Source organism: Aquarana catesbeiana, linkage group LG13 (assembly GCF_042186555.1).
Source record: "Aquarana catesbeiana isolate 2022-GZ linkage group LG13, ASM4218655v1, whole genome shotgun sequence".
NCBI lineage: Eukaryota > Metazoa > Chordata > Amphibia > Anura > Ranidae > Aquarana > Aquarana catesbeiana.
The window spans coordinates 79507329-79532409 of NC_133336.1; the positions used below are offsets into that span (position 1 = coordinate 79507329).

General features: G+C 40.9%; 1 protein-coding gene across 6 annotated transcripts in view; it reads left to right on the plus strand.

Annotated features, from left to right (window-relative positions):
• NUMB (NUMB endocytic adaptor protein) overlaps nt 1-25081 on the plus strand; it is a 175212-nt gene that overhangs the window by 73946 nt on the left and 76185 nt on the right. For all 6 annotated transcript variants that reach the window (XM_073608895.1, XM_073608896.1, XM_073608894.1 and 3 more), the window contains one exon: nt 17256-17304. The gene's annotated coding sequence lies outside the window, so the exon portion shown is untranslated. The remainder of the gene's footprint in view (nt 1-17255; nt 17305-25081) is intronic.

Sequence of the window (25081 nt, forward strand, 5' to 3'; positions counted from 1 at the left end):
AGAATGCAATATTTGTTTACACATCAGGAAATACAGTGCAGCACACATACAGCTCGGTACACCGTCCATACATGTCAGTAAGTGCCTGGGAACTTGTGAATGTGACTGTGTGAGGAGCAATGCCTCATGGAACATGTAGTCCTGGGCAGGAAGTGAGTGGGTGTAAAGGCAGAAGTTTTTTACCTTGTTATAGGGGCACGCTATACTATAATTTGTAGCTTGCTATTGGGGCACTCTGAAGGCAGGGAGGAGCCAGAAGCATTGGTGAGGAACCCCAGAAGAGAAGAATCTGGGCTGCTCTGTGCAAAACCATTACATAGAGCAGCTAAGTATAACATGTTTAAAAAAAAAAAAAAAATACTTTAAGGACACTGCAGGAAAGATCAGCATCTGAACCCAGAGAAGGTGAAGGCTGATAGACTGGAGGTAATAGAAGGCATTACAATTACATTTAAAGTAAACTTTTACATGGAGACAAGCCACATTACGTGGGAGCAGGGCACATTACATGACGGCAGGGCACATTACGTGGGAGCAGGGTATACTACATGACGGCAGGGCACATTACGTGGGAGCAGGGTATACTACATGACGGCAGGGCACATTACGTGGGAGCAGGGTATATTATATGCAGGCACGGCACATTACAAGGAGGCAGGGAACATTACAGGGGGCAGGGATCATTACATGCGCCCCGGTGTAAAGGGGTCCAAATAAAAAATGTGATCTCCTAGTCTGATATTTACCAGATTCAACCTCCAATAGTATGTACAGTATATCTCTTCTGTCTGTTATTCTCAGAGTAGATTAGAGAATTTTCTCTCTAAACATATAGTTGGTTATTTATATTTACCACTGCATAGAGATTTTTAAGAATACTTTTTTTTTAAACTTTACATATTAAATTAAACACCACACTTTTTTTTTAAGGTTATTATCCGATCGAAACAATAATCTGCCAACTAATCGATTATGAAAATAATCTGTATCTACAATATATAAAAAAAAATCTGCATTCATGATTTTGTGCAATATTACAAAAGGAATAAAATATGCAAACATTGATATTCAACTGAATCCAATTAGCATTTTGAAAACTGCATTTTTACTTGGCCTAAGAACCTGAATCTTGAGTTGAGTTGCATTCAACTTGCGCTTAGGGCCTTTCTAATCACCTTTTGAGCTGCTTTATCCCTCAGTAATTTGATCAGAAAAGAGGTTCTGACACGATTGCCTGCGTACACAAGCCAATATAAATGAAACCTTTCAGTTGCAGAAAATGGAAAATTATTGGCAAAATGTTTCATTTATCTGTGTGCTACAGTACACCTGGATTTTTGTTACTCACAGATTTTTTTTTTTCAAAATCCCTGTAAAGATTTTAGTAATGCTCCAGTTGCAAATTGAAAAGGCTATGACAAATCTTTAATCTTCCTTTCCTGCATTTTCAGCTTCCTATTTCTTTCCTTGCAGTGGGTCAGAAACATCTGAGGTTTTATTTTTAGCCAAATCCCTTCTACCTTCCAGTCAGCCACCAACACCATGCCTTTTTAAACTATAGATCTGTCTCAGCAGTGAACAGGACATTTGCTCTATTTTTCCCTTAACCTCACCTTCTTTTTTTTTTTTATTTTTTTAATAAAGCGAATGCATTTTTTAAGTATGCAAATCAAAACTTGATAAGCCACAGCGTCTTTAAGGCCTTATGTACACTGGCAGAACGCAGCTGCATTGTCTTCAATGGAGACATTACATTCACGCAGGTGTGTAAACATGCACTGCATTCAGATCTGGAACACAAAATCCAAATATCTGTATACATATGTACAGTACTGTGCAAATGTTTTAGGCAGGTGTGAAGAAATGCTGTAAAAGAATGCTTTCAAAAATTTGATTTTTATTTGGTTTTTTATAAATTTGCAGTGAGAACAGAAGAAAAATCTGAATCAAATCACAATTTGCTGTGACCACCCTTTGGCTTCAAACCAGCATAAATTCCTATGGCCCGTACACACGATCCAAAAATCGGACGAAAAATACTGCTTACAATGCGATCGTATGATAATGGGATCGTTCGTACAGAGCTTTCGAGAGCCGATCACGACAATTCATCCAATATGATTGGACAAGCACGAAAATTTTCCCCGTACGATTTTCTTTTAGTCAGTACTGTTGTTGTCTGAAAATGCAATACAACACATGACATCACTTCCTATTATTTATTATTATTATTATTATTATAATATTTTATTTTATTTTCTGTCCTACGAGAATTTTCGTGACTTTAGTAACCTATTCAAATTCTACTTGGGACTATTAAGCGAAAAAAGTCGTACGATATTCGGATCATGTGTACGGGCCGTTACACTTGCAAACAGTCAGGGATTTTGTAGGGTTAGTCAGGTGTGTAATAATTTATGCCAAGCAGGTGCCAATGATCATCAATTTCATGTATAGGTTAAAACCGTCATTAACAAACGACTGTGAAGGAGGCTTAAAACTGGGTGAGGAGCAGCCAAATTCTGCTACTAAGGTGAGGTTGTGGAAGACCGTTTCATGTCACCGGTCATACGCTATGGCAAGACTGAGCATAGCAACAAGACAAAGTAGTACTATATCAGCCAGGCAAAAGATTTTAAAGTAGACGGGTTTCAAAGCGTGTTTAATCCCTTTTGAAGAGGCGCAAAGAAACCGGCAGGGTTGAGAACCATAGACACAGTAGTTGGCTAAGGAAATCTAATGCAGCAGATGAGACACCTCATGCTTACTTTCCTTCAACATTGGAAGATGTCCAGCAGTTCCATCAGCACAGTGCTGGCAGAAACCAGTGGGACCCAGGTACACCCATCTACTGTCCAGAGAAGTCTGTATAGACGTGGTCTTCATGGAAGAATTGTGTCCTAAAAAGCCATACCTCTGATGTGAAAACAACGCTAGGCAACTCAACTATGCATGAAAACATAGGAACTGGGGTGCAGAAAAATGGCAGCAGGTGCTCTGGACCCGTGAGTCAAAAGCCGAAATATTTGACTGTAGCAGGAGGCAGTTTGTTCGCCAAAGAGAGCAGTACAATGCTGAGTGTCTGCAGGCAACAGTGAAGCATGGTGGAGGTTCCTTGCAAGTTTGGGGCTGCATTTTGGCAGATGGAGATTTGGTCAGGATTAATGGTGTCCTCAATGCTGGGAGATACAGGCAGATGCTTCTTCATCATGCCATACCATCAGGGAGGAGTGAGATTGGCCCGAAATTTGTTCTGCAGCAGGACAACGGTCCCAAACATACAGCAAATGTCAATAAAAACTATCTTCAGCGTACAGAACAAGGAGTCCTAAAAGTGATAGTTTGCCCCCACAGAGCCGTGATCTCAACCTACCTGCCGAGTTCCTTCAAAAACTGTATGCAAGTGTACCTAGAGGAGTTGATGCTGTTTTGAAGACAAAGGGTGGTCACATCAAATATTGATTTGGATTTCTCTTCTGTTCATTTACTTTCCATTTTGTTTATTGATAAAAATGAACTATTAACACTTCTATGAGAGCATTCTTAACCGCTTCCTGCCCGTAGGAAGCCATATTGAACTTGAAGTGGAGATATCTGGATGATGTCTACAAACGTCATCCAGATAGCTATCTTTTTCAGCCAGAAATTCCCTCTAACGCAAAAGCCATCCCAGTCACTGATTAACCAGTAGCGGGAGGGTATGTCTACTCACCGCCAATCAGCTCCTCTCCAGGCTTTCCCAGGTGATCGGAGACCCCAAGATCCAATCCTGTAGCGGGTTACCACAGAGCTGACCGGCTGGTCTCTGCACAGCTTTATGATCCTGGGAGGCTAGAAGCGACCTCATGACCTCTTTTCTGGCTCTGGTAGATGTAAACCCTGCCTTTTTTTTTTTTTTTTTTTCCCTCATTCTTTTCAGGGTAGAGAAGCACTTTGGGGTTTTATAGACCCCAGATGTCTCCATACAGAGGACCTGTCTTATTTCTATCACAAGAGGTTTACATTTCTTGTGATGGGAATAAAAGTGATTAAAAAACAAAAAACAAAAAAAGGTACAGTGTAAAAATAGAAAAAAAAATGTAATAGAAAAAAAAATTGTAGGCACTCCCATTAACGCAGAAGCGAATGCATATGTAGGTCGTGCCTGCTTATGTAAATGGTGTCTGCACCACACGTTGGGTATCACCACGAGGGCTATAATTATTGCGGTAGACCAGTGATGGCGAACCTTGGCACCCCAGATGTTTTGGAACAACATTTCCCCTGATGCTCAACTACACTGCAGAGTGCTTGAGAATCATGGGAAATGTAGTTCCAAAACATCTGGGGTGCCAAGGTTCGCCATCACTGCGCTAGACCTCCCTCTGTTACTCTAAACTAGTAACCTGTTAACATTTTTAAAGCGTCGCCTATGGAGCGACACTTTTAAAGGTGGTCTAGTGCTTTTTCTTTTTTTTATCGCTTTTATTTCTTTCGGAAGGAATGTAAACATCCCTTGTGATAACAATACAGTATGACCGGTCCTCTTTATGGGGAAATCTGGCCTCGTTTACATATGTTCCCAGTTAGGCGGTCGGCAAGCAAATATCTGAGAATATTGAAAATCCTTCCTTGCAGTGGGGAAAGCACTTTTTCTAATCCTTTGCCTCCCGGCAGATGGCACTTCCCCACACTCAAGCAATGAACTGTCCCTTTGGGCCATTACATTGAATGGAGGGCTGTGGACCCTGCATTGGTATTGATGACCTCAGGACTTTAGATCACTGGAGCATGGGGGAGAAGATTCTGCAGGGACAGGTCTAGCAGCACAGAATCCAGTAAATCGATCACCTCTTATATCCCTTAGACATAAACAAGCAATTACAGTGCTGGTGCAGCCCTATTGCAAGGGATCCTTTTTTATGTTTCCTGGAGTTGGGCTTTAATCAAAGCAGATGCACACCCTAGCTAAGTGACATTAAGGCTGGGTTCACACAGGAAAACTTAGTTTTCAGTGGGGAAAGCACTTTTTCTAATCCTTTGCCTCCCGGCAGATGGCACTTCCCCACACTCAAGCAATGAACTGTCCCTTTGGGCCATTACATTGAATGGAGGGCTGTGGACCCTGCATTGGTATTGATGACCTCAGGACTTTAGATCACTGGAGCATGGGGGAGAAGATTCTGCAGGGACAGGTCTAGCAGCACAGAATCCAGTAAATCGATCACCTCTTATATCCCTTAGACATAAACAAGCAATTACAGTGCTGGTGCAGCCCGATTGCAAGGGATCCTTTTTTATGTTTCCTGGAGTTGGGCTTTAATCAAAGCAGATGCACACCCTAGCTAAGTGACATTAAGGCTGGGTTCACACAGGAAAACTTAGTTTTTGTGTGCAGGTTGGTGTCCCTGCTGAACAAGCTTTGGCGGCAGTGCCTTGCTTTTACGCCAACAGGCATGGTTTATGTGTTTTTTTTTAAATTTTTTTTTGTTGTTTTTTTTCTTAACTCTTTTGAAATGTAACAAGGTGTGACAGAGCTTAGAGTGTTGCAGAATAATGCAGACATGTTAGATTTTTGTGCATGGCAATTCTCCGCAGCTGCCACTTGTGTTCCAGTGTGAAAAGAACACATAGAAACATAGAAAAAAAAAAAATTAATGTATGGCCTGCTTTACTCTCTAAACGATTAGTTTCCCAACTATGGGAATATACAATCACCGGCCATTTTATTGGGTAAACCTGTTCATTTGCTTGGTAATACAAAATGCTAGTCAGCCAATCACCTGGCAGCAACTCTATGCATTTGGGCATCTAGATGAGGTGAAGAAGACTTGCTGAAGTTGAAACCTAGCATCAGAATGGGGAAGAAAGGACATTTAAGTAACTTTGAACGTGGCATGGTTGTTGGTGCCAGACGGGTTGGTCTAAGTATTTCAAAAACTGCTCATCTACTGGGCTTTTCACACACAACCATCTCTCGGGTTTACAGAGAATGATCCAAGTAGGAGAAAATATCCAGTGAGCAGCAGATGTGTGGATGAAAATGGTTTGATGTCAGAGGAGAATGGGCATGATTTGAGATGATAGCAGTAACTCAAATAACCACTCGTTACAACTAAGGTATGCAGAATGCCATCTCTGAACGCCCAACATCGAAACTTGAAGCAGATGGGCTACAGCAGCAGTAGACCACACTGGGTGCCACTCCTGTCAGCTAAAAACAGGAAACGGAGGCTACAATTTGCACAGGTTCACTAAAACTGGACTAGACGATTTGAAAAAACCTTGCCTGGTCTGAGTCTCGATTTCGAGTGGTAGGGTCAGAATTTGGCATAAACATGAAGGCATGGATCCATCTGGCCTTGCATCAACAGTTCAGGCTGGTGGTGGTGTAATGGTGTGGGGGGATATTTTGTTGGCACACTTTGGGCCCCTTAGTACCAATTGAGCATCGTTTAAATGCCATAGTTACATAGTTAGTCAGGTTGAAAAAAGACACAAGTCCATCCAGTTCAACCTTAAAGACAATAAATAAATAAAATAAAAAATATTGTACAATCCAATATACCCAATTTTATACCCACAGTTGATCCAGATGAAGGCAAAAAACCCCAGCAGAGCATGCTCCAATTTGCTACAGCAGGGGAAAAAATTCCTTCCTGATCCCCCAAGAGGCAATCGGATTTTCCCTGGATCAACTTCACCTATAAATGTTAGTACCCAGTTGTATTATGTACATTTAGGAAAGCATCCAGGCCTTTCTTAAAGCAATCTACTGAGCTGGCCAGAACCACCTCTGGCAGCAGTCTATTCCACATTTTCACAGCTCTTACTGTGAAGAAACCTTTGTGTATTTGGAGAGGAAATCTCTTTTCCTCTAGACGTAAAGAGTGCCCCCTTGTCCTCTGGGTTGACCGTAAAGAGAATAACTCAACACCAAGTTCACTATATGGACCCCTTATATATTTGAACATGTTTATCATATCCCCCCTTATTCTCCTCTTCTCAAGAGTGAATAAATTCAGTTCCTCTAATCTTTCCTCATGGCTGAGCTCCTCCATGCCTCTTATCAGTTTGGTTGCCCTTCTCTGCACTTTCTCCAGTTCCCCGATATCCTTTTTGAGAATTGGTGCCCAAAACTGAACTGCATATTCCAGATGAGGTCTTACTATGATTTGAACAGGGGCAAAATTATATCTCTCTAGAGTCCATACCTCTCAATACAAGAAAAGACTTTGCTTGCTTTGGAAACTGCAGCTTGGCATTGCATGCTATTTTTGAGCTTATGATCTACCAAAACCTCCCAGATCCTTCTCCACCACGGATTCCCCCAGTTGTAATCCCCCTAGCATGTATGATGCATGCATATTCTTAGCCCCCAAGTGCATAACTTTAAATTTCTCAACATTAAACCTCATCTACTCATGGCCTACCTGAGTATTGTTGCTGACCATGTCCATCCCTTTATGACTACAGTGTACCCATCTTCTGATGGCTCCCTCCAGCAGGATAATGCACCATGTCACAAAGATCAAATCATCTCACCACTGGTTTCTTGAACATGACAATGAGATCACTGTACTCCCAATGGCCTCCACAGTCATCGGAACTTAATCCAATAGAGCACCTTTGGGATGTGGTGGAAAGGTGGATGTGCAGCAACTGCTTAAAGCCATCATGTCAATATAGTCAAAAATCTGAGGGATGATTCCAACACCTTGATGAATTAAGGCAGTTCTGAAGGTAAAAGGGGATCCAACCCAGTACTAGCAAGATGTACCTAATAATAATAATAAAGTGGCCAGTGAGTGTAAAAAGCAATGCACAAAGAAGGAGCAGGCTTACCTATAGGCTGCCCATTTCTCCTTAAGGATCCAGCAACACACTAGAAGCCCAGTCATTGACTTTATAAGGCAGCTGAAGGCTTCTATTGTGTATCTGCTAGATTCATACAGATCAGAGCAGCTGCTATCTCTGTGTGGTTGTGTATTATTTATTTATTTTTTTTGGATTTGGTCCAAATGGGGACAGGTTCACATGGGCAAGGCAATATACAAGGCAGCACACAAAGACGGCCCCGCAACACTTTCAAGCAAAAAAAGAAAAACCTAATGTGTATCAACTACATGGGTTACTTATGTTGCATGCATTTGAGTTTATAGTTACGTTTGCAAATCTATGTGGAAGCCACATTGCCACAGCCTAGACATCTCTGAGTGTTGTTCCATAGCCGGTAAACTGATACATTAGAAGTGGTTTATTTCTCCACCTTTGCAAACGAGTACGGACTGGTATTCTAGAGTTTCCCCCCTTCAGTTTCTCTCTGAGCAGCCCTGAAGCACCCTGATTGAAAAAGGCTGCCTTGGTGTGTTGCTGTACTTTTTATTTATATTTTTGGCCCCGCTGTGATCTTTTATAATTGTGCAGTAATGTTACTTGTTCTTGTTTGTCATTGTTTAAAGTTTTGGATGTGGTTTTTATGTAGTTGCTGCAAAAATATACTAAAATTTAAGTTAAATTGTAACCAATATTTTTCCTGTTTAGACATTTCCTGTTCTACGTTCTGACATTTTCCACTTTGCAAAAAATTGTCTGCTTGAGCTGCACAGCATTAAAGTTGAGGGAGAATTTGCAAGGTTTGCTCGTTCACTGTTGAGTCTGTTACATTTGGTGACCAGACTTGCTCTTCTAGAAACATGGCTCGAGTTGTCAATACACATGAAGTGTTTGCTTCAACTTATCTGCTTGTGGTCTTGTATGCTGAATCATGATCTTACAGTGGTGTAGCTACAAGTAGCAAGCACGTTTCTGAGAATAGTGTGTGTGTTTGTTTTGTGTGTGTGTGTTGTTTGGGTTTTTTTTTTTTTTTTCTCCTTCTCTGCAAGTTTTTGCTTTTTACAGTACTGTATTGGTTTTTGGTTTCCTGTGATTCTGCCCACATTTGTTTTAGTAAAAGGGGGGAAAAGTGTGACCTATGTCTTGTTACTTTGCCACCTTGACCTAATAATAGATAGATGACAATCCTTCTCTGAATTATTTATATGTTCATTGACAAACTACAGATGGGCCTGTACATGTACCTTTTTGAGAAGGGGGACCTTGCGGTCGCTACAGGATTTCAATCTATGGTGGCATTTTGTTACCAATGGTTTGTTTGGTGACTGTGGTCCCGACTGCCTTGAGATCATTCACAAGCTCCTCCCGTGTAGTTCTGGGCTGATCCCTAACTTTTTTTTCTCATGATCATCCTTACCCCATAAGGTAAAATCTTGCATGGAGCTCCAGACCGAGTTTGTATTTCTACCATTTGCAAACAATCGCTACAACAGTTGTCTCCTTCTCACCAAGCTTCTTGCTAATGGTCTTGTGGCCCATTCCAGCTTTGTGGCCCATTCTACCTTTGCTTGGATAGAGAGCAGGCAAGAGAGGGAGAGTGACTTTTATCCAGACTTACTGACTTATGAAGATTTTAGTAAGGAGAGTCAATTTGTAGTTAATCATTTTGCCCGTGGGTCCTGTTGAAACGATCGAGTGTCTTCTTTTTCGCTTTCTTCTTTGTTTTAAGCTTTTAATATCCTGCTGTCAAGATGTCTTTGGGATGTGAGCGGTAACACCTCTACTTAGCTGAGCTCTGGAGCGGTGACCTGTGAGACACATCATAACAGACCCAGTGGCTGGGGGACACAGCCACTTGCTTGCATGATCTCTGTGACAGGAGATCTGTGGATCTGGTAGGGGGCTGATTGGTTTGAGGTGGAGGAACTCCCTATAACATCACGCTCCCCAGGGAGACAGTTTTTTGCATGCCTCACACTGTTTGAAGAAAGGTGTTTTCTCCCTCTATCAGAGAAGTTTTTTTTCAACAAGGACTCTTTTTTTTGACTGTATGGACTTAACACTACCTCTTGGTTCTTGATTTTCTATTCTCCATCAATGTATTTTTTTTTTTTTTTGCTGGAATGTTTTAATTTGTGGGACCCAAGTTTTTTATTATTTATTAGCAAACATTGATTTGTTTTGTTTAATTTTCTCTTTATCGTACTTCACCTTTTATAAGGATGTTTTAGGGGTGGTGGTCACATTAATACACCATGATCACGCTCACATATTAGCAGCGCAGCCTATCCTATTTAGAGTTATCGTGGTGGGGGTTGTCTCACATTTAAGGTTGCAGCAGCACCTGGATTTTTCTGTTTTTCACTAGACACACTTTTAGCACGCTTATTTGATCTGAGGGATAGCGCAGTATATATTTTTTTATTTTATTTTGATGAGTATAGCTAACCCCAGAGAGGACCAGAGGCTCAGGAAGTGTCTCCGCAAAGTGGAGACTTACCTTGGTGTGTCCGGGTCCAATGGGGGGTGCCCTCCGCTTGTGGTGCTCACAGGGACCTAGTATGTTCAATGTTTTTATGCGTGGGCGCCCCGAACGCCGGCGCCTGCGCATAGTGGGTGGATCATCACTAACGTTGGTGGAGCGCAGCGTACCTATATGCAATGAACCAGCCAGGATTGGTCGAGATAGGAACGGGCTGAGGTGCCTCGTCCCCTAGCTCGCGCACATCACCGCCGACCATTGGTAGAAAGAATGAGACAAATAGTGAAGGGGGGGTGGTTGGGCAAAAAAGACTGAGTACAGCACGAGCCCACAGATAACAATATGTATGTGGGACAGAGTGATTCTAATCGGTGTGTAGCTGAGTAGGTGGTCTGGCGCCATCTAATGGGGGGGGGTCAAGAGCATGTAATGCTGATAGAACACAGTCATTTTACAACACAAAAATATAAATATATATATTTATCTATTTATTGTATACATGTGTTAAATTGCAGAAATATCCAAAGACTAAGTTATTATCGTATACTTAAATTATGCCCACAAGAGCTGGGTGCAGGGGGTATTTTGCTCCCACTTCCAGGCATAGATACCCGAGCCACCTGCAGGTATCTACGCCATTTCCGGCGCCTTCTCCGTTCCCCCCACTGTCTTCTGGGAGACACAGGTCCCAGGAGACAGCAGGGACCAGTGGAATCGCGCAGCACAAGTCGCACATGCGCAGTAGGGAACCAGGAAGCGAAGCCGCAAGGCCTCACTTCCTGATTCCTTACCGAAGATGGCGGCGGCAGCACCCGATAGCCGAGAGGCGGATCGGCTTCGGGTGCCGGCATCGCGGCACTCTGGAACAGGTAAGTGTCCTTGTTTTAAGGCCTCATGCACACTGGACATTTTTTGACATTTTTACAGCAGCTGTATTTGGCTGTAGACTTTTTCTACAGTCATTAAACTCTCCATCATGTTGTTCTATGTGTCCATGCGCACATAGGCTGTTATCAGCAGTTTTGGGCAGTGGTGTGTTTGAGCGGTAAAAAAAGACAAAACTAGTGGGTTCTGATAGACGTTTTTCAGCTGTAAAAACACTCTAACGTCGCTCACCAGCGTTTTTTTTTTTTTTTTTTTTTTTTTTTTTACGTTTTTGATCCATTGAAAAAAATATTTTTTTTTCTTCAAAAAAAAAAAAAAAAAAAGCGCTATTGCGGAAAAACACTAAACGCTATTGCAAAAAGTTGAAAAACTCACTGCAAAGCTACTGGCGTTTTTTATAACGTTATTATAATGTCCAGCGTGCATGAGGCCTAAAAGTCAGCAGCTGCAGTATTTGTAGCTTGACTGACTTTAAAAAACAAAAAATTGTCGCAACTCCGCTTTAAACATAGTAAACTGTGTTTACTATGCCTTAGTTTGTGAATGAAAAGGATGCCTCTTGTACAGATCGCTTCCAGTTCATTCTTCTTAAGTGCAGAGAAGGGGATTTAACAAATTTCTCACGCTTTTTTGCCACTCCCCAACAGGTCTAATTTAATATAAAAATTGTAAATAAATGTGCAAAATAAAAAAACATAATGAAGGCCTCGTTCACACAGGAGTACTATAGCGCATGCCTGTGTTAGTGCCGTGTTTACCCACACGGGGATGTACAGGTGTTTGTGCAGGTAGTCCCATTAATCTCAATTGGGACACAGTGGCTGCAATGACACAGCAGTTGCTCCCAATTTAACAGGACAGCTGTGTGGGTGCAAGGCTCTAAACGCATGCTGTCTGAGATTGGGGCCATGCACGGCTGTCGGAATGGGAGCAGCGGCTGTGGCCATGCAGCCGTGTGTCCTAATCGTCATAAATGTAACTGCCTGCACAAGGATAAACAAAACTGTGCATCCCTGTGCAGGCAAACACAGGTGTACGCCTGTATGAACGAGACTGACCTGCTCATTTATACAGGTTCTCTGACCCATACAGCATGATGAGCAGTTTGTTTACATAGATGTGGTTGCATTCAGGCAGCCTCTGTTACCCTATGGCAACACAGTGGCTGTACGAACACAGCCGCAGGTCCTAGTTTTGACAGGTGTGTGGAGAGCGACCTCCAACTGCAAACTGTTTGAATTCAGGGCCATTCACCTGCACCCGCACACCTGTTAAATTGGAGCCCTTGGGCTGTGTTTGTACAAAGGCTGCATCTCCATAGAGTACCATAGGCTGTCTGTATGCAGCTCTAGCTGCATAAACAAACTGCTCATCACACTCTACAGACTACAACGTCCATTTGAATGAGCCCCAAGACTTCATTCACGCATTTCTAATCCCAGGATTTGCAAGGTGTTTCTGTACAGCCGCAGGTGATAGGCTGACAGATACTGCAGCTGTAATCTTACATCTTGGATGCAAATTGTGCGTTTTTATACATTTTCATATGGATGTGAGCGATCAGATGTGTGGTTACATTCTTACACCCAAGGGGCCTGTCATTGATTACCTACAAACTGGTACACACGGCTGTAGACAAACACCTTTGACCCCTGGGCACAGACTTATGGCCCGTACACACGATCCGAATATTGTATGACCGATCGTAGAACTGATTTTGCGTAATAGTCGCAAGTAGAATTTGAATAGCTAAATAAAGTCACAAATTCTCGTACGACAGAAAGAAAAATCGGAAGTGATGTCATGTGTTGTAATGTATTTGTATTGAATTTTCGGACGACAACCATACTGACTAACCGAAAATCGTACAATCTGGAATCGTACGAGACAATTTTCGTGCATGCCCGATCGAATAAGATTGGATGAACGGTCGCGATCGGCTGTTGAAAGTAGTGTGCACACGATCCGAAAATCGTAGGATCCTTCCTCGGACAACCATTTTCGTACGATATTCGGATCATGTGTACAGGCCATTACTCTCCTTCGTGATACACAGCCCTTTGAGGCCTATCGCACAACACAAATGTGCGTTGCTGCGCATTGTAAGGCAGTGCATTGCTATTAAATGTATGCCTGCATAATTTTATTGCAACTGTAAAATTTACAAATTTGTTATTTAACTAATACAGGTTTTTGTTTTTTTTGTGGTAATTTAGTAGAATTTTTTTTAAGTTTTGATGTGTTTGTGTCGGCTAATGATTTGGCATGGTCTGGCCACTTGAGTTTAAAAGTAGAGCTCGGTCTGGCAGAGAAAGGGTTAAAGTAGATCTAAAGTGACAGCATACATTTTAATTTTCAGCATTTGTTTTGTAAAAGCAATACAAACGATTACTTTTCGATAATCCAGTGTAAGCTTATTTGGAAAATCTTATGTTGTGAGTGCTGCCTGTCTGCTGACTATCTGTTTCAGCAGCTTCATGGATTCCCTTCATGTTATCCAGAACTCTGCTCGTTCTTTTGTTTTTTTGTTTTTATTTATTTTTTTTATTTCTAAGGACTACATATCCCATTGGTACCTTGCTGCCTGCAAGCTATAATAATGTGGTGTGCCTCCTAGGAACTCCTCTTCTCAGCCCCCTCTGTAGATCAGACAGCAGGTTATTTGAAATAGGTGACACAGCAGTGCATATTCACAATGCATAGTGAATACGTGTCACTGCATTCATGGCAGATTGGCAGTAAGGTCCCTTTCACACTTGTGTGACCTGAAAGTCGCGCAATTTTTTTGCCACTATTTTGATGTGACTTGAAGCAATGCCTGTGTAATCTTGAAGTCTATGGACCTAAAGTCGGACCAAAATAGTGCAAAGGACTACTTTGAAGTCGCAAAGAATATGAATGATACCAATTGGAAACCATAAGGTACAACTTGTCATGTGACTTTGCAGTCACAAGTCTCAGGACAAATTGCACAAGTGTGAAAGGGGCCTTAGTGTGGGATTCTTGAGAATATATAAGTTTTCAAACTTTAAGGTCATTCAGATTAATAGGAGCAGGCTAGAAATACTTTAATATTGAAATATGACATTACTTTTTGACCATAGTTGCATATAAAGCTCTCATTTGTGCATGAATAAAAATTACTCAAACAAGCCCCCACCACCTCTTTTTTTTAAAACGGGGAAAAAAAAGTCCAGGCTTTTCTCCCTCCTATACAACGTATGCAATATTTCACAACTACTTTTATTATGCAAAATCCCATAATTAAACATTTTCACCTTTTTGAAAATGTGTGCCTTTTTTTTATACCACTCCTGAACAGGATTATTCCATTAGCTTTCAGCGGTTGTGCATGATTTATTTTGTGTTCTGGGTAGTTTTCTTACTAAATCTCATATGCCTCATCCTGAAAAGCAGTTTAAGTTACACCAAGCTGGTATATGCATGTGGCCACGCCATTCCCCAAGCCTACTAAAAACGGTTAAATTTTAATACCTGTTGACCTTGAGTCATGTCAGATGAGTGGTTTTGATGGTTGAGACAACTAGCCAGAGACAGAATCATTAACAGACTACGTATCTTTTTCGCTGTAGTCTCCTCCTCGCTTACCAGACCAGCAAGATTTCATTCTTTCACTGGTTGTCTGCTAATAAATGAAAATTCTTCATCTGGCCAAAATACACCTTCCCTCTGCTACTGTTTCTTCCTTGATTGCGTCACAGGATTGAGATTGAGGGCATTTTTGGTGATCTTGGTGGCACCAATTTGGCCCAGAAGGACTTGGCACTCTGATATCCTTCGACTCTTCAGAGATACTCTGGAGATTTCCAGACCTTTTGTTTTAAGGGACCTGTTTACTGGCTTTGAAGGCTTGGCTATTGAAACACAGGTTCTGAAAAATCCAGGTCTATCTGACTGTTTCAATACTGCATAAAGCTAGGAAATCGGCCTCCCACAAGGTCTATTAACACACTTGGAAAGCTTATTTTGCATGGTGTGAGGCACAGACGTTTCATCCCAGGCAATACTTTGTGAGACATATCCTGATGCTGCTCCAACTCGGATTGGAGAAAGATTTGGCTTTGAGCACCCGAAGGGTCAAGTCTGAGCATTGCCTTTAGACTGCTGGCCAATCATTCCCTTGATAAGGCCTTTGTTCAAGGGGTGGCTCACGTCACTCCCACTTTTCATTCCTCTGTCTTTGGTGTCTCAATTTTGGTCCCCACAGCACTACAGAAGCCTCTTTGAGTCCATTTGAAATATTAGTTTGACCTTACTTGCAACGTGATTTTTTTCCCCGTGGCTATCATGTGAGCAAGACAAATTTCTATTCCATCCTGTAAGGAACCCTTTCCTGTTTTTCATAAAGGCAAGGTGGTTTTGTGGCCCTGGGCCTCCTTTCCCTAAGGTGGTTTCCTCCTTCCACCTTTAATCAGGACATTGTCCTACCCTGACTGTGCCCTGCTTCTAAGCACCCACAAGAGGTATCTCTACATTTGGATGCGATGCAGTGTGGGTTTACCTTTCTGCCACTGCCTCTATCCAAACTTTGGATTCTCTGTTTGCCCTGCCTTTCACTAAGGCTTATGCCTTCTTTCCCTATTGAGGCTCAATTTGCTTTTTCAGTCGGTTCTTCTAGGGCTTTTCAGCACCAAACATCTGTTTCACAAGTTTGAAAGGCCACCACCTGATCTTTGGCTCACATGTTTGAGGTTTTATCAGGTGGATGTTCAGGTCTCTGCTGATGCTAGCTTCAGCTTCAGTTGAAGGATTCTTCAAGATGCTCTTTGAGTTGGGAATCTAATTCCCTTGTTTTGGGCCTGTTGGTGTTTTCTGTGTTGCCCACCACTCTGTTGTATTGCTTGGGGATGTCCCAGCCTAAGACTCCATTCACATAGAGGCAACTTTTGGATCCGACTTCAAGTCGCCCCCCCCCTAGTCGCGCTACATGAAAAAATCAATGTAAGTGAATAGATCTGTCTTAATGCACACTACTGCAGTCGCTCCGACTTCAGAAAAAGTTCCTGTACTACTTCAATCCGACTTCTAGGCGACTTGTACCCATTGCTACAAGCTAGTAAGCTACAATATAATAACTTTACGCTATTTGGGTTTAATACTGCTTTAAAAGAGCCTCTACTGTACTCCCAGTATCTTAATTATACGGTAAAAGACACAGGACTTTAATTTTCAAACCATTTTCAAACGCATTTGCAAACGGATGCATAAGCTGCAAGGCCTCTTCACGGCACCCTGTGTATACCCTGTGTATACCCTGTGTATGCTTGAATTTATAAGTGTCTCCACAATGGAAGCACATGCATTAAATGGATAGATGAGGGGCCTACTCGCTTATAAATTCAGTAGCATTAGGACTGCAAGCTTACACAGGGTGCTATGAAGAGGCCTTGCATCTTATGCATGCGTTTGCAAATGCATGCCAACTAAACCCCTGTTTTTAACGCAGACTGTTGGACAGGTTAATTTGGTCAGTTGGCAGACTGGTTGGTGAGTTGAGCTATGGAATGTTCTGTTTTTGTCTTTCATATGATAGCCCTTCCATGTGCTTCCTTTCTGTGAAGGCCAGTTATAGGTGGGGGCAGGGGCCATTTGTTTGTTCATAAACACAGCACAGATGAAATTTTACCTTTTGCCTATTTGAGTGAATTGAGATATTTAAGAAGATGAGATTTGCCTAATTTACCAACTGATTTCCTTATCCCTTAGCCAAGGTTTTTTATGAAGTATTGCAGAGTTTGTTGGTTTATATGTATGTATGTAAATTTAAAAGGAAAATTTTCAGTGAGATAATGAATATAGAACACAGTCTGTCTGGGGAAACTGCTAAAACTGGCTTCAGTGCTTGAAAAAGAAATTGCTTGTCTGATAAAATTTAAAAATAGACTACTATATGTCACGTGTCAAAGAGAACAGTATTTTTTTTTTTTTTTCATACATCTTTTAGCATACTTAAATATTGCTCCTTTCTTGGGTGGATTATATGCCTCTAACCTCTGCATTGTCTAATTATTGTGCATAAATAATAAATATCCTTACCTTATTTTCCTTGCAGGGACAGAATAAACAGCTTTGACATCGGTAGCATAGAGTGGACTGCAAAGGTAAATAGATGCATCTAACAAACCTATATTGTGATAATACTGTAAACGTGCAAATTGGGCTACTTTTTTTCTATTGAAAGTCAACCTGTCATAGAATTTATGTAGGTTGCTATTACAGACTTTCTGGTAAAGCAGCCTGGCTGTTTCTAGCTTTATTACATTCTGTCACTGACCTGGAATAAACACCTAGGGAACCAAGGAACCACAAAAGCACAAAATAAACTAAAATTATAAAAAAATGGCTTTATTCAAATAAGGTAAAATAAACTTTTTATAAAATGAAATCTTCATCTTTCTTATTCCCTGGGAGGAATGTAAAGTGGAATACATGCTATGAATGTGAATGACCAATAAAGTCCTATATAACTATTAATTTGGGAAAGCTGAAAATCAAGGAATCTATAAAGAAATAATTAACAAATGCCAACTCCATATAAGGGTAAATGAGCAAATAAGTCAAAAGCGAATACAAGGAAAAGGAGGAATAAATGAAGAAAATGTATGTACGCATGGAGTAATCCAAACAGATCAGTACACAGTAGATCAAACTGCTAATAGACCCGGGTGAAAATAGTCCTAAAGGGGTGAAAAAAGGAGCTGCAAGTCAAAAGCAATCCAGCAGCACAGACCTACCTAATGGGCATCAACAGCAGAGCATGGTATTGAAAGCTTGGCAAATCCTAAGTGCTGTATGCAGTCCTGTGTTGCATTTTTTGCAGTGTCTTTGAAGCCAGTTAGCACAGTGAACAGCTAGACACACAAATTGTGAAAGGTCAGAGTAAATCATGACCTCCCAGTGATGCTTGAGGTACGTAATTTCCTTTGTGGCTGAAGTTTAATTGCAGAAACCATATAGTCCAGATGTAGCCTCATCCTACTTATTTTGACACTATATCTGCCAGTAACCAAGGCAGCATTAACACCTTGTATGGATGAGCTGTTGTGGAGGAACTGGGACACTATTTAAACTGCAGCAGACTATTCATATGTTCAAACCTTGAATGGATTCACACCAAAGGTCTCATCATTAATGCCTGGTATACGAGATTATTTTACAAATGATCATCAGTTTTTGTTTTGTGTGTGGTTGTTTTTTTTTTTTTTGCATGCTAATCTCCATATCAGACAAATAGGTTACTGAAGTACAAAACTTCTCCTACGACAGCATAAAAATTCAGAAGTGATGTAATGTGTTGTAGTGTATTTGCAGTGTATTTTCAGGGCAAAGACTATACTGGTTAAATGAAAATGGTACGATCTAGTATAGCATGAAATTTTTTTTTTTTTTTTTTTTTGTCGTATTGGCCCCTTCTGAAAATTTCAGATGACAGCTGTGTACTAACGATCAGATTTATCATACAATCGCTTCGGAAGTGGTATTTTTGTACGATATTCTGATCTTGTGTACAGGCTTTACACTTGCCAGGAGCATGAGACCATAGAAACCACTTATGCTGATCACAATGAGTTTCAATGGATAATTCATTGCAAAAGAATGCAACATCACAAAAGTTCAGCATGAATGAAAAGCTGAACTTTTTGTGACGTTGCACAGCTAGGAATCTCTGGGAATATTCTCTACCTGGTGCACATACAGAATGCCCCAAGAAATCTCACTTGTGCAGTGGGTTAACAATCTGCATGGAGTTTGAGGTTAAGTTTCAAGCATCCCCAGGTTAGTCTTTACTGCAGTGGGTTTGTCTTTCTTTGTTAGTGTTCTTGCATTCTGAGCTCACCTGCAGGTGTATGGACAATGTTTCTTTTGTTATAACACTGGGGCTGATTATGAGAATGACGGTGAGTTTAAGAAAGTTATTGTAATGTCTTAGCATATTTAGGAGTGATGGGTCTAAGGCTGGCCATACATTTTACAGTTTTCTTATACAACTTTCCTTTTAGATTTACCAAAACCATATTATATGGGTCAAACCTAAACATTTTTAGTTTGTATGCAATCAGGCAGGCCCTTGCACTACATGATTGAAGGTAAATCTAAAGGAAATTGGATAAGAAAATTGTATAATGTATGGCCAGCTTTAGAATCTGTAATCATGTGTCTCATTAACCAGTTTGTCAGTAGGACAGGCCATACATGATGCAGTTTTTTCTTTCCTTCCACCATGGGTGAAATGAAAACAAATTGCTTGCTTCCCCCATCAACACAGTCTCACGCAGCGCTATTGTATTCTGCCGGTGGAAGCCTGCCAGCAGAACACAATGATTAGTGTTGCCGGCAATACTAATCATTCTGGAAAAACCCAACAGGCTGGTTGTACACAAGTTATTCAAACCAGTACATTCGGCCGGTCCCTGTGGAATCGGCCAAATTCCGATCCATATATGGCCGGCTGGAGTGTGAAATATCTCCAAGAGGGAGAGACCAATAATAAAACCACCATTTCAGCAGAATAGTTCTCGGCCTCTTTACTGTCTCAAAACAAAAAAGGACACTTTGATAATGAAAACGACAAGTGCAAAGTACAGAGAATAATGCCAAGTAAGAACTGATAACTGATATGTCAGAGCTGACTTTATTTCCTCATTGTAAAATACAGGACAACAAAGGTTTCTTTAACCACTTCCCGCCCAAGAAATGCGATATAACAACATGGACTTTGAGTGGGGATATCTGGATAATGCCTGCAGCTACAGGCATCATCCAAATACCATCTTTTTTAGCTGGCAGTTCTGTGCACCTTAAGAACAATCAAAGCGTCAGTTTAGCCACCCTCCGTTGTTTCTCCATACGATTGGAGAACGAATCAGTCGCCGCCAGAAGTTTCCCATAGAGATTTCTGGTGACCAGATGGTCCCCAGTCAATCTCTATGAACCTTGGAGTCCCGGGCGTTATGTTGTAATGTCACGTTCAGGGCCGGCGCAATTAAACAAAGCCCTGGAAAGGCAGAGAGTTTATTTTTATTTTTTATCTCAGCCTTTCCAGCTTGGAGGAGAGATGTGGGGTCTTATTGACCCCCACATCTCTCCATAAAGAGGACCTGTTGTGCACTATTCGCATTGTAACCTGTAAAAAAAAAAAAAAAATCTGTAAGGTGTATAGGGCCGAAACAACTAATCGATTATGAAAATGGTAATCGATCAATTTCATAAACAATTAATCGGCCAGCCGAATAGTTGGCCTGCATACAGAATGCATTATTTGTTTACATATCAGATATTACAGTGCAGCACACATACAGCTCAGTACACCGTCCATATATGTCAGTAAGTGCCTGAGAACTTGTGAATGTGTGAGGAGCAATGCCTCATGGGACATGTAGTCCTGGGCAGGAAGTGTTATTTTAAAGGCAGAAGTTTTCTTTACCTTGCTATTGGTGCACTCTATGCTATACATTGCAGCTTGCTATTGGGGCACTCTGAAGGCAGGAGGAGCCAGACGTGTCGGCAGGGTCCCTAGAAGAGGAGAATCAGGGCTGCTCTGTGCAAAACCATTACACAGAGCAGGCAAGTATAACATGTGTTTTTTTTTTTTTTTTTTTTTTTTTTTTTTTTTTAAAAAAACAAAGACTTTAACCACTTCAGCCTCGGAAGGATTTCCCCCTTCCTGACCAGGCCATTTTTTGCAATACGGCACTGAATCGCTTTAACTGACAATTGCGCAGTCATACGATGTTGTACCCAAACAAAGTTTGTCCCTTTTTTTTTTTTCCCACAAATAAAGCTTTCTTTTGGTATTTGATCACCTCTGCGGTTTTTATTTTTTGCGCTATAAACAAATAAGTGACAATTTTGAAAAAAACACTATTTTGTACTTTTTGCTATAATAAATATCCCCAAAAAATTTAAAAAAACAAAAAACAAATTTCTTCATCAGTTTAGGCCGATATGTATTCTTCTACATATTTTTGGTAAAAAAAAATCGCAATAAGCGTAGATCGATTGGTTTGTGCAAAAGTTATAGCAACTACAAAATAGGGGATAGTTTTATGGCATTTATTATAATATTTTTATTATTTTTTTTTTTACTAGTAATGGCGGTGAGCTGCGATTTTTATTGTGAATGCAACATTGCGACAGACACATTGGACACTTTGACGCTTTTTTTGGGATCAGTGACATTAATACAATGATCAGAGCTAAAAATAGCCACTGATTACTGTATAAATATCACTGGCAGGGAAGGGGTGAACACTAGGGGGCGATCAAGGAGTTAACTGTGTTCCCTATGTGTGTTTCTAACTGGGGGGGGGGATGTGGCTGACTAGAGGTGAGAGATCGTTGTTCCTACTTTAGTAGGAACACATGATCTGTCTCCTCTCCCCTGACAGAACCTGGGATTTGTGCGTTCACACACACACAGAGATCCCGATTCTCGCTCTGTCACGAGCGATTGCCCGGCACACGCCTGCTACAGCGTCTTAAAGAGCCGTACAGCTACAATAGCTCGCCCAGGGGAGCCAACCTGTCACAGTGTAACCGCAGCGGCTGGTCGGGAAGCGGTTAAAGACTCAGGGAAGGTCAGCATCTGAACCCAGAGAAGGTGGAGGCTGATAGACTGGAGGCAATAGAAGGGATTACATTTTACAGTAAACTTTTACCAGTATTGTGCATTGTATTTTAAAATGATTATATCCATGAAAATAAAAATAGTCTCAGCTTTTAGTACTACTATAACCTCTTCAGCCCCGGAGGATTTGGCTGCTGAATGACCAGAGCATTTTTTGTGATTCGGCACTGCGTCGCTTTAACTGACATTTTGCGCGGTCGTTCGATGCTGTACCCAAACAAAATTGACGTCCTTTTTTTTTTTTTTTTCCCCACTAATAGAGCTTTCTTTTGGTGGTATTTGATCGCCTCTGTGGTTTTTATTTTTTGCACTATAAACAAAAAGAGCCACAATTTTGAAAATAACACAATATTTAGTACTTTTGCTATAATAAATATCCTTTTTTTTTTTTTCTTGAAAAAATTAGCTTTTTTTTTTTTTTTTTTTTTTTTTTTTTTTTTTTTTTAGGCCGATATGTATTCTTCTACATATTTTTTGATAATAAAAATCACAATAAGCGTATATTGATTGGTTTATGCAAAAGTTATAGCGTCTACAAAATAGGGAATAGATTTATAGCATTATTATTATTATTATATTTTTTATTTATTTTTTTTTTTTACTAGTAATGGCGGTGAGCTGCGATTTTTATCCTGACTGCGACATTATGGCAGACACATCAGACAATTTTGACACATTTTTGGGACCATTGGCATTTATACAGCGATCAGTGCTATAAAAATGCATTGATTGCTGTAAAAATGTCACTGGCAATGAAGGGGTTAACTCTAGGGGCGATCAAGGGGTTAATTGTCTTCCCTAGTGTGTGTTCTAACTGAAGGAGGGATGGGACTAGCTAGGGGAAGAGATAGATCAGTGTTCCTACTTTGTATGACACACAGAGATCCCGGTTCTCGCCGTGTCACGAGTGATCGCCAGGCACTCGCATCGGCTCTGGTGGCCACAAATAGAAGCAACGTAAAATGACGACGATTCGCACAGCCGGCCATGTTGCTGCCGTTCAACTGTGGCGGATGGTCGGCAAGTTGTTAACCACTTGAGCCCCGGACCATTATGCTGCCTAAGGACCAGAGGTCTTTTTCTAATTTGGCACTGCGTCGCTTTAACTGCTAATTGCGCGGTCATGCAATGCTGTACCCAAACGAAATTTGCGTCCTTTTCTTCCCACAAATAGAGCTTTCTTTTGATGGTATTTGATCACCTCTGCGGTTTTTATTTTTTGCGCTATAAACGGAAAAAGACCGAAAATTTTGAAAAAAAATGATATTTTCTACTTTTTGTTATAAAAAAAATCCAATAAACTCAATTTTAGTCATACATTTAGGCCAAAATGTATTCGGCCACATGTCTTTGGTAAAAAAAATGTCAATAAGCGTATATTTATTGGTTTGCGCAAAAGTTATAGCGTCTACAAACTAGGGTACATTTTCTGGAATTTACACAGCTTTTAGTTTATGACTGCCTATGTCATTTCTTGAGGTGCTAAAATGGCAGGGCAGTACAAAACCCCCCCAAATGACCCCATTTTGGAAAGTAGACACCCCAAGGAAATTGCTGAGAGGCATGTTGAACCCATTGAATATTTATTTTTTTTGTCCCAAGTGATTGAAAAATGACAAAAAAAAAAAAAATATTTACAAAAAGTCGTCACTAAATGATATATTGCTCACACAGGCCATGGGCCTATGTGGAATTGCACCCCAAAATACATTTAGCTGCTTCTCCTGAGTATGGGGATACCACATGTGTGGGACTTTTTGGGAGCCTAGCCGCGTACGGGGCCCCGAAAACCAATCACCGCCTTCAGGATTTCTAAGGGTGTAAATTTTTGCTTTCACTCTTCACTGCCTATCACAGTTTCGGAGGCCATGGAATGCCCAGGTGGCACAAAACCCCCCAAAATGACCCCATTTTGGAAAGTAGACACCCCAAGCTATTTGCTGAGAGGCATATTGAGTCCATGGAATATTTTATATTTTGACACAAGTTGCGGGAAAGTGACACTTTTTTTTTTTTTTTTTTTTTTTTTCATAAAGTTGTCACTAAATGATATATTGCTCACACAGGCCATGGGCATATGTGGAATTGCACCCCAAAATACATTTAGCTGCTTCTCCTGAGTATGGGGATACCACATGTGTGGGACTTTTTGGGAGCCTAGCCGCGTACTGGACCCCGAAAACCAATCACTGCCTTCAGGATTTCTAAGGGTGAAAATTTTTGATTTCACTCTTTACTGCCTATCACAGTTTCGGAGGCCATGGAATGCCCAGGTGGCACAAAACCCCCCCAAATGACCCCATTTTGGAAAGTAGACACCCCAAGCTATTTGCTGAAAGGCATGGTGAGTATTTTGCAGCTCTCATTTGTTTTTGAAAATGAAGAAAGACAAGAAAAAACATTTTTTTTTTCTTTTTTCAATTTTCAAAACTTTGTGACAAAAAGTGAGGTCTGCAAAATACTCACTATACCTCTCAGCAAATAGCTTGGGGTGTCTACTTTCCAAAATGGGGTCATTTGGGGGGGTTTTGTGCCACCTGGGCATTCCATGGCCTCCGAAACTGTGATAGGCAGTAAAGAGTGAAATCAAAAATTCACGCCCTTAGAAAGCCTGAAGGCGGTGCTTGGTTTTCGGGGTCCCGTACGCGGCTAGGCTCCCAAAAAGTCTCACACATATGGTATCCCCGTACTCAGGAGAAGCAGCAGAATGTATTTTGGGGTGTAATTTCACATATTTCCATGGCATGTTTGAGCAATATATCATTTAGTGACAACTTTGTGCAAAAAAAAAAAAAAAAAAAAAAAATTTGTCTCTTTCCCGCAACTTGTGTCGCAATATAAAATATTCCATGAACTCGACATGCCTCTCAGCAAATAGCTTGGGGTGTCTACTTTCCAAAATGGGGTCATTTGGGGGGGTTTTGAACTGTCCTGGCATTTTATGCACAACATTTAGAAGCTTATGTCACACATCACCCACTCTTCTAACCACTTGAAGACAAAGCCCTTTCTGACACTTATTGTTTACATGAAAAAGTTTTTTTTTTTTGCAAAAAAATTACTTTGAACCCCCAAACATTATATATTTTTTTAAAGCAAATGCCCTACAGATTAAAATGGTGGGTGTTTCATTTTTTTTTTTCACACAGTAATTGCGCAGCGATTTTTCAAACGCATTTTTTGGGGAAAAAACACACTTTTTTTAATTTTAATGCACTAAAACACGCTATATTGCCCAAATGTTTGATGAA